Source organism: Bidens hawaiensis, unplaced genomic scaffold (assembly GCF_021521415.1).
Source record: "Bidens hawaiensis isolate Kalapana, Puna unplaced genomic scaffold, B.hawaiensis_p1.1 tig00016131_1, whole genome shotgun sequence".
Taxonomy (NCBI): domain Eukaryota; kingdom Viridiplantae; phylum Streptophyta; class Magnoliopsida; order Asterales; family Asteraceae; genus Bidens; species Bidens hawaiensis.
In genome coordinates this window covers 387,599-398,937 of record NW_027492470.1, presented here as the reverse complement: position 1 = coordinate 398,937, position 11,339 = coordinate 387,599, and positions in this window count along the sequence as shown.

The following is an 11,339-nucleotide window of genomic DNA, read 5'->3' as shown; positions in this document are numbered from 1 at the left end:
CTTAATAGTGATCAAAGACAAGATTTAAAGCTGTTGGATACTGCTCGAAAGGTAAATTAATGACTTTAATCATTTTTTTTTAAATGTTTTTTTTTTCTTTATCCAGTCTGCATGATTTTTATTTATTGGCATGCTTATGCGGTTTCGTTACATACGGCCTTCATTGGTGGTCACTGAAGAAGAAAAAGAATCTGGAATGGGCATACTGATGCGTTTTCGTTATTCCATACCGCCTTCTTCTCGGGTGGTCACTGAACAAGAATCAGAATCTGGATTGGGCTCCCTTGATTTGAAGCCTGCACCATCATTAGAATCTGCTTCTGTTGAGGCTGCAAACGCTTCACTTCAACATCATGATTCCAAGACATCAACAACAAAACCTTCAGATTCTTCCTTATCATTATATGGATCATCCCAAACTCAAAGGCAGATGGACTATTTCGGGAATCCCACAAAAGCTGTGAAAGCTATCACATCTGTGCCAAAGCAACCAAAAGTAAAACCTGAAACTAAACCAAAGGTAAAACCCGAAACTTAACCAAAAAAAGATTTTGTAAGAATTCTCATTATTAGTATTATTATTAATGCTAAGATTAGCATTATCCTAGTTGTTTGTTTAATCTTCTGTTTCTTATGTTCTCTTTTAGGTTGCTAAACTTAAAAGCGATAAAAGAGAAGATGTAAAGCTGGTGGCTGCTGATCGAAAGGTGATAATGACTTTTTATTCATAATTTTTATAAATGTTTTTTTTTTTCTTTCTCTAATTATATATCTGCATGATATTTGTTAACATAACATACAGCCTTCATGGGTGGTCACTGGATCATCCCAAACTCAAAAGCGGATAGATGATTCTAAGAATCGCACAAAAGGTGTGAAAAGAACTGGTCCGACTACAATCGTGACAAAGAAACCGAAAAAGGCCCTGCAAAAACTGAAACTAAACCAAAAAAACATTGTGTAAGAATTCTCATTAATAGTACTAATGTTCTGTTCTGTGCTGTCGTATAATAGTTAGCATCATTCTGTTGTTGTTTGTTTAATCTCTTGTTTGTTATTTTCTATTCTCTCTTTTAGGTTGCTAAAGTTAAAGCACCGTGGAAGTTTTGATGTTTCATCTTTCTTATCACACCACCTGCTAATGTGTGTGGGGATTATGCTCAGGTATTCTTATACTTTTCAACATTTCTTTTTACTACCTTTTTGTTGTGTTCTTATCACACCACCTGCTAATGTGTGTGGGGATTATGCTCAGGTATTCTTATACTTTTCAACATTTCTTTTTAGTACCTTTTTGTTTTGTTCTTATCACACCACCTGCTAATGTGTGTGGGGATTATGCTCAGGTATTCTTATACTTTTCAACACTTCTTTTTAGTACCCTTTTGTTGTATGAGAAAAGTGATTTAACCAATTGAATCATTCTGTACCTTGTTTTTGTGTTGCATATAAAATGCTGGTTCTTGTGATTGTTGGAGAGCTGAGGTTGATTTCAGTTTAAAAGATGGTGAGGGGATATTGGAGAAAATGCTGAAGCTCGCTGACACCAAGTGGTATGCTATAAGAACCCTAAAAAGTTAAGTAACGAGGCATGTTTTGTATGTTAGTTGTTGTAATAGCTTACTGTATATAAAAGTTCATTTATGTATTTTATATTGGATTTGTAGATGGGAAAAGTAAGAGAGCGAGGAAGAAGTGTCGCAGAGAAAAAGGTATGCTTCAGAATCAACAAACCGAAACATTAAAAAATCAGGTAACTTTAAGATCATTTACCTTTTTTTTACATGTTCTTTTCTTAAGATTAAGTTTTGGCTCAAGTTTGTGTGGCCATCTCGATACATGATATTTACAGTACATATGACGTTCATTGTGGCCTCGACTGACTTCTGTGTCGGAGTGTCTACGGGTTTCAAGCCCGTGGACCCTCTTAACGGGTTTTCTAATACTTCTTTTTATAACTTAGATGCAACATCACTTTCCCCCTGTTTGAAAAAATTTTGCAATAATATACTTAAAAAGATGTTTTTTTATATGTATATTATGGTTCTAATATGTGTGAGGAAGATTGAAGCAGCAGCTCTCAGTCGTGGGAAAAGCCGTTTCAAACAAGATAGCATATTGTCATGGAGTTACATTTTGAACTTCCGTGCGGTGGCTCCACAACCTACTGAAACATATGGATTTGTTTGTGCTCAAGTGAGTCACAGAGTATTACTGTATTGTGCATTAGAATGGTTTACTGGAGCTGGAACCACAGTGCGTGAGTTTAAAGCTGCAGTAAAAACTCTGAAAATTAAGTTTTGAGTTTTGCGTTAACTTAAAATTATCCTTTTTTAAAATTTTAGCAATGGCTTTTTTTCTTTGTGATTATAATGTTTAGAAATAAACTTCTGAACAGAGTAATAAAGATGCAATATGTCATGAAAAGGTGGTACCAAATAAATAAATTGACCAAAAAAGACGTTTTTGCATAGCATTCTTATAAATTGTAGCACTAAAACTCAGGATAATACAACTGTCTTGCATTGGTAGATTTTGGTAGTTATATCTATTAAAATAGTGTTTGGACTTGAATTGATTATGTGAACTTGGAGCCCTATAACCACTTTTTAAGATTTATATAGTTATGTCAATCGTATGTTTTTCCTTGCAGTTGGAAGGAAAACTTAAAGCAGCTTGGAACGATGCTTGCAAAGTTAGCTCCCGAGCATCTAGTAAATCAGCTAAAAAAAGGAAGTGTGATTTCTACTACCCGTTTTCTAAGTCTTTTTTCTTCGTATCTTGGTCAAATAATAATTTGACATGTTTTTTTTGCAGGTGGCCTGATCTCTATATGTGCTAACACTGATTGATCTATATACCTACCCAGAAGCCGTTACTAGTCTGTCTGATAGCCAAACAGCATAGCATACCGAAGTTTTGTTGGCTTTAATATTAAATAAATAACACACTAAATATTAGGGGAAGCATCATGAGAGAACTCCTCCTTGGTGAGAGAACTCTATCTAACCATTGGTTTAAGTGTAGATCTTTTTCTAGGGTTTAGTTTTTAGGGTTTAGGGTCTAGTTTAGCTATTAAGGTTTAGCATTTGGGGTTTAGTTTTTAGGGTTTTGTTCTTAGGGCTAGCAATGGTTAGATAGAGCTCTCGCGAGTTCTCTCACGAAGGGGGGCTCTCTCATGATCCTTCCCCCTAAGTATTATAATATGTGGACGCATCATGAAAATAAAGTCAAATTGAGTTTTAACTAATTTGAAAATCATGTATTCAAATCAACAGTTTTCTTGTATATCGACAAATTTATATATTATATTTGTTGACTGACATGTTTCATCATGCCATATAGGTGGTCACCGAAGAAGAATCAGAATCTGGATTGGGCTATCTTGATTTGAAGTCCGCACCATCATCAGTATCTGCTGCTTATATTGCTAGACTTAATAGTGATCAAAGACAAGATTTAAAGCTGTTGGATACTGCTCGAAAGGTAAGTTAATGACTTTAATTATCATTTTTATAAAAAAATGTTTTTTTTTTCTTTTTCCAGTCTGCATGATATTTATTTGTTGACATGCTTATGCGGTTTCATTACATACAGCCTTCATTGGTGGTCACTGAAGAAGAAAAAGAATCTGGAATGGGCATACTGATGCGTTTTCGTTATTCCATACAGCTTTCTTCTCGGGTGGTCACTGAACAAGAATCAGACACCGGTTTTGATTCAGCACCTTATTGATCGAATCACTTTACAAACTGAAAGTGAGACGTATTCGAAGTGACAATGGTACTGAATTCAAAAACAATGTGTTGGACTTCTTCTGTATTCAACGAGGAATACATAGGGAGTTTAGTGCACCGTACTTACCACAAGAAAATGTTGTGTCTGAACGAAAGAACCGAACATTAATTGAGGTGGCTAGGACTATGCTAGCGGATTCTAAGTTTCCCGTTCAGTTTCGGAACGAGTCTGTGAATACCGCTTGCTACACACTTAATTGAGTCCTAACGGTTAAGAAGTTCAAAATGACAAGTTATGAACTTCTCAATAACCATAAGCCGAATTTAAAGTATTTGGAGCAATTTAGGTGTCCATGTACGGTTTTGAAGAAAGACACTGGGATATTCGATAAGAAGGCGTTTGAAGGATACTTTCTTGGGTATAACTCACATAAGAAGCCGGTATTCAATTTTTCTTCGGGTGTGTAGAAGAGTGGTTCCATGTTGATTGTCATAGTTACACTACACCTCTAACAGGTAAAGGACCCGACTGGATGTTCGATTATGACACATTATTTAACTCGTTCACTCCATCAGTTGAAGAAATTTCTGAAGACTTGGTTTGAGCTTATTTCGAAGATCAATGTATTCCAATGCCGAGTTCTTCTAGATACGACGTGAACGAGATATCTATTTCATCGGAAACATCAAATGATGTTTCTAAATCCTCCAATGAAGCTGAATTCGTCGATTCATCTTCATTTCCTTTGGATGAAGCTCAAGAAGTTCATGAGCCAACTCAAACTGAAGCTGATTCGCCGACTATCTCCCTAGACACAGCCGAGGAGAATATCACCAATCTTGGTGATAACGTATATGTTCCTGTGAATTCTTCCTTAAGGATTCACACGAATCATCCATAGGAACAGATCATCGGTAATGTAAATGATGGTGTTAGAACACGAAACCAACTTGCTAATGTGTGCGATGAAGAAACCGATCTTAATGTATCTCATACAGAAGATTCCGTGTTGTGTGCTTACGCGGATACACATGCCACGGGTATTCAGAACATTGCACGATACACCTGTTTCTTATCTCAGGTTGAATCGACGAGTGTCACGATGGCACTTAAGGAACCATCTTGGGTAGAAGCGATGCAGGAGGAGCTGCAACAGTTCGTCAGACTGGGTGTATGGGATTTAATCGATAAACCTGACAGAGTTAAGAGGGCTATACAGACAAAATGGGTCTATAAGTGCAAAAAGGATGATCGCAGGGTGATCGTGCGTAACAAGGCATGATTGGTTGTTCTTGGGTATAATCAACAAGAAGGCATAGATTACACAGAGGTGTACGCTCCAGTAGCATGACTAGAAGCGATACGCATTTTCTTGGCCTATGCGGCTTACAAGAATTTCAAAATGTATCAGATGGATGTTAAGTCTGTGTTTTTGAACGGGGAAATTCATGAGGAAGTGTATGTGAAACAACCTCCTGATTTTGAAAGCCCTGACTATCCAGAGCAAGTTTACTGATTAAACAAAGCTCTTTATGGTTTACATCAGGCCCCGAGAGCCAGGTATAGCACGCTTGCTGACCATCATTGATAGTGGATTAAAACGGGGAACGGTCGATTGTACACTTTTCTACCAAAAGGTTGGTGATGATCTGCTTCTCGTCCAGATATATGTTGACGATATCATCTTCGGCTCCACAAACGACAAACTGTGCAAGGAATTCAAGACCACCACGCAGACAAAGTTTGAGATGAGTTCGATGGGAGAGATTAGTTTCTTTTTGGGGCTGCAGGTTAACCAGTCTGATAACGGGATCTTTATCCATCAGACAAAATATGTGAATGACGTCTTGAGCCGATTAAAGATAACTGCTGGAAAAATCCCATCTACACATCTTCCCGTGGGTCATAATTTGTCACCGGACGAATTAGAGGATGCCGTAGATCTGACTCTCTATCGAGCCATATTGGATCATTGATGTATTTGACTACCTCTCGACCTGACATAATGTTTGTTGTTTGCTTGTGGGCTAGGTATCAGTCATGTCCACAAGTGACGCATCTGGCGGCGGTTAAGTGAATCTTACACTATCTGAGGGGTAATCCCGACATCGGGTTGTGGTACCCTAAGGACGATAGTTTTGATATAACTGCTTACACTGATTCCGACTATGGAGGTTGCAAGATTAACTTCAAATCTACAACGGCAGGATGTCAATTTCTAGGAAACCGGCTTGTTTCCTGGCAGTGTAAGAAGCAGACAACGGTCTCTACTTCAACAGCCGAAGTGTAGTATGTGGCGGCCTCGAGTTGCTATTCATAAGTACTTTGGATCCACCAGCATCTGCGGGATTACGGTTTAAAGTTTCTTACTACTCCCATATATATTGATAATTCTGCCGCTATACTATCACCAAAAACCTTGTTCAACATTAAAAGATTAAACATATTGAAATTCGTTATCACTTTATCCGTGATTATTTTGAAAAGAAACTAATCAATATTGAAAAGATACACATGGATTTTCAAAACGCTGACCTTTATACCAAAGCCTTTGACAAAACAAGATTTCAATACTTGCTTGGTATAAACGGTTTAAAAAGTTTAAAAGATGTTCAACTACTCGGTTAAATCAGTTTTATTTTCTTTTTCATGTTTTTCTTTTTATTTGTAGGTTTTTAGGGGGGGGATATAAAAATACAAAAATATTGTGTTTTTCGTTTGTACAGAAAAATTTAAAAATCTAAAAACATTCAAATATTAAAAATACAAAAACATCGAAAAATGCTTCTCAAAATGAGTTTTGAAGCAAAATGTGAAAATGGTAGTACATTGATTAATTATTCCCAAGTTCAGTAAAAAGTAAGTATAAAAGACTATATGCTTAATTGTATCGGTGTGTTGGTAGATATTTAAACAAAAAAGTAGGGATTTGTATGTGATATAAACATAAATATGCCAAATTGAAAGGAATGTTAGCTTCTAGAAAAGTCTTGATGATGATGGCAGAAATGTAATAATCTGGTCATACTCAAGCCTTCTAATCAGATTGATCACATTTTTAAATAAAAAGCGTCTAGTAGGTGGTTATCGCTTCAATTATGAATGGTCTTATGGCCTTAAATCCTGTATTGATTGAATGCTTTAGGGTTCCCGACACCATTGGGTCTTTATGCGGTTTTACATCTGGTATTCATTTTGATGAATATTAAAAATGCTTGAAAAAGCGAAACCGCAGTGAATCTGCTTAAGTCTTTAAACTTGATCGCTAAAAGTACTTTATAGTACAAAACAAATTACATACTTGATCAAACCACGCTGTGAGTCATACATTGTCCCCTTGCTCACGTCTTTTTACCATTAAGAAACGGGCCACAAGGGACAATAATAACCGACTTAACACCAGTCAAAATAAATCTGAAAATAAAACTGTGATCAATATGATTCCCTACTTGACTCACAAAAATATGTACTGTTTTAATTGGTTTTGTTTTAATTGCTTAATATTTTTTCATTTTATTTTTGTTTTGATAAAATTGAAAAATACAAAAAGATTTTAGTATGTTTTGATGTAAATTTCAAAATCAAAAGGATTTTTTTTTCTTTTGCTTTATTTTCGATTTACCGAGTAAGGAACTATTCAAAACAAAAACAAAAAGATTTTTCCCCAAATTTAAGTTAATTCATACTTAAAGTGTTACTTAAAAAGTAAATCTGCTTAATTTAATCATTTACGATCAATGATTGATCGGGTTAATGTAAATATCAATAGTTAAATTACATTTGAAACTCTAATGGATTTTAAGTGATTATTTAATTGCTTTGAATGAATCTCATTCATTCGTTAACGGATTTAGTTATTCATTATAAAATTGTATTAATGAATGACAGGTCATTCATCAATATCTATAACGTATGAGACTCATTCGTTATGGATGCACATTCGCTTCCGCTGACATATAACGAATGAAGTCATTCGTATACTGTTGTAACGAATGAACATTAAAGTATCCATTCGTTAAGATTCAACAAATGAAAGGGCTATTCGTTAAAAGTTTAACGAATGAACTTCTTTCGTGTGAGTTTTAAACGAATCACATATTTATGTTAATGAATGAGGCCTATTCGTTAATTTAAAACTAACGAATCACCTTGATTCGCGTGAAATTATTGAAGGGGTTTATAATCCCAATGTGACGAATAGATCGTCATTCGTCCATCTCTATTTCATCGAAAAACAGAAAGAAATCCATGCAATTTTTTCCCATAATTCCTAAACTCATTTTTACTCAAATTGACTGATCTAGTGTTAATCTAAAGGTAATTACGAGTTCAGAGATACAAGAATTTTGCGATTTGGACAGAGTTTTAGGGTTTAATTGATACTTAAACAAACTAAACTGAACTGAGTATAAACTGAATCAAATACCTGTGATTCTTGATAATTTAGGGATGTTTGTTAATGAATTAATGTATTAGGATCATTTACGACTTAATTGATTAGGGTTAATTGAAAAATAAAACTCAGAATCGATTAAGTTTAGATGATATTCAATCGTTTTTTACTTTTAAGGTTCATGTTAATTTAGACTTTGACCTTTGATTGTCAAATGGATTATTGAACTCATATTCGTTATTGCTTAATGAATAACCAGGTCATTCGTTAATTCAGCGAATGTGGTTATTCATTTGAATAACGAATGACTCATCTTTCGTTAGTTATAATGTCACACCCCGTTGAGCGATATGCGGAAGCGTAAAATGGAAATGTAACAGATACAACTGGTATCAAATACATTGTTCATAAAGAAACATTACTAACTAACTAATTTACTAGGTGATACGATCCAAAATAGTTCTTCAACTACTTTACTTCTAAGTCAAATGTTCACATCATCGTTCACAATCCGAACACGAAACACATAAGCAATCTATTCCACCTATCTGATTACCTGAAAAGTATATTTAAAACGGTCAAATACAAATAGTTGGTGAGTTTCATAAGTTTTAACGAAATCAGTTCTGCGCACCACACGGTCATATTTGCATGTACGCGCATATATAAAAATGTATTTTCATTTGTATATATGTACAGCTGTGTCTCTGTGTGTACATATGCAGGCATGTAAGTTTATAATATGAATTCGAAATTTCGATAAAGTCGTGACTGTTTGTTCATATTGCGTGTTTCCAAATTCCGTGTTTAATCAACCACTATGGCCCCCCTTCCGCCCACAACGGTTTCTCGTAACATCAACCACTGTGGCCCCCCTTCCGCCCACAATGATTCCACGTAAACTCAAACATTACACGGTGTATACACAAATAATTAGTAATTTTCTACACATAGTATTTCCTACGCCTATTCACATAGAATGTATATAGACACACATACACATATAATATTTATCACGTATCACCAAACACTGTGGCTCCCCATCCGCCCACAATACGCATAATCACATTATTTTTTTAACATTCATGTCATAATCAAGTTAGTTTGTTTAGTTGCAGTAGAACTTGGCTCATAGGCCATACTCAACTTCAGTTTATTAAGTTGCAGCAGAACTTGGCTCATAGGCCATACTCAACTTTAGTTTGGTACTATTGTGGCCCCCCTTCCGCCCACAATAGCCCCATGGTCATCACAGACCACGTTATTCCCCATGGGCTTTACAGACCATGTTATTCACCCATTGCTGATACAGACCACGTTATTCACCCATGGCCGTTATAGACCACGTTATTCACCCATGGCCGTTACAGACCACGTTATGTTTAGCAGTACACAACGTATTTGTATAAATGTATTGTCACGCGTAATTTCGTTATGTTTTGGTATTCGTGGCATATCCACTTAATTTGTCAGTAAACAATACCATTCACCATTCACCATTCATTCGCACATAATCAATTGTTATGTTTATAGGGACTTTTTGTATGTAAACGTTCAGGTAATTTATTTTCTGAACTATTTCCAGATAGATAGTGTATGTAACTATGCACTTCATCCCAAAAAGTTCGTAAACAGCTTGAAAAGAGGGGTCATGAAACTCATGGTTTTGTAGGCACTCAGTGCGAGGTCAGCTCGGTTCCGTTTCCCTTGCTATTACTTAGTCCCTATAGTTAATATTATAATAATATGAATATTTTAATATTATTATAATCCTTATAATAATCCGGCTGTATAGCTAGTCTGGGTATAGCTGTAACACTCAGAAAGCGTCAATAGGCTTAGATTGTGATGTTGTTCAATGTCTAATGTTTAAAATCGAACTTGGCTCGGTTTCCTCGTTTCACCAGCTGGGCCAAGTTGCTCGTTTATGCGTTTGGAAAACAGTTATGAGGAAGTAAACTTGGTTAAACGTGTTGGATGATAAAATGATTAAGTTATAAAGAAAGATCACGTATTAGGGGTCTGGATTCGCTACGGGGCTCGTTTCCGTTTATTCAGTTTGATTCGGAGAAAAACACGCACAATCTATCCAAATTGTCCGGATCTCTCTCAAAAAGTTCCTTTTTACATAATTAATCCGAAAATATGCATTTTGATCACTCTCGATGTTCTGATATTCTAACAAGTTCGTTAATCACGAACTTGCCGGTTTACGTCATAATTAAATTTGTTTAATCTTCAAATTAGTATAATTAATTATCCATTAATCATTAGATTATGAAAATTTAGAAACTTATCAAAAAAAATATTTAGATTTTTATAAAAATATTTCTGGAATTATTTACTGATTTATAAATTTATAAAAAATCATTTTATGTGTTATAATTGTCCCGAAAATTGCCCGTTTATATCAAATGATTTCCGAAAAATCCGCCAAAATTCCTGAGTGACCAAAACACTTCCCAAAATAAGCTTTAGCAATTTTAGAAGCTAAGAATCTTGTCAAATATCATTTTCGAGCCAAAAACGACTATGAAAATCCGGATAAACGCAAATGCGCAAAACATACTTAAGGTTTTCCAAATGACCCCAAATTTCATATGTGATCATAACATATCAAGTCTGAGTTCCCCACAAAATTTCATAATTTTTCAAGCATTTTAACTATTTTTTCCAAATAAACGTCCCAATTCGGTAATAAATTCGCCAAATATTCTCGGATGGTCGAAAAATTACCAAATTTGGACAGAGACCAAATAATATTTCCCCTGATGTCCCTGCAAAGTTTTATGACCTAAAAATATGCATATCACAACCTTAACCTAAACAGCCCGTAATTGAATGTTTCGGCATTACCTTCGCGGTTTTCGCCTGTTTTTGCCCTCTTAATCGAATTTCCGAGTTCTCGTGATTCTATATAAGCTAATTACAGGTCCTGTATCACAAACCAATCATGTATCATCAATTTACCAGCCATGAAGGTTAGGGTTTCGGTTAGGGTTCTAAACCGAACTTTTGAACTGTAAAATCGTCGTTTAAACCCCTTAATCCGTGTTTATGGCCAAAAAAAACTTTCAAACAAGGTCTATAACCATATGTATAATCAAAATATGTTTATGGATCATTTTTGGGGTTTTTACATGGTTAGATACAATTTTTGGTAATCAAAGTTCCATTTCCATGTAAAAACCATGTTTAAACAAGTTAA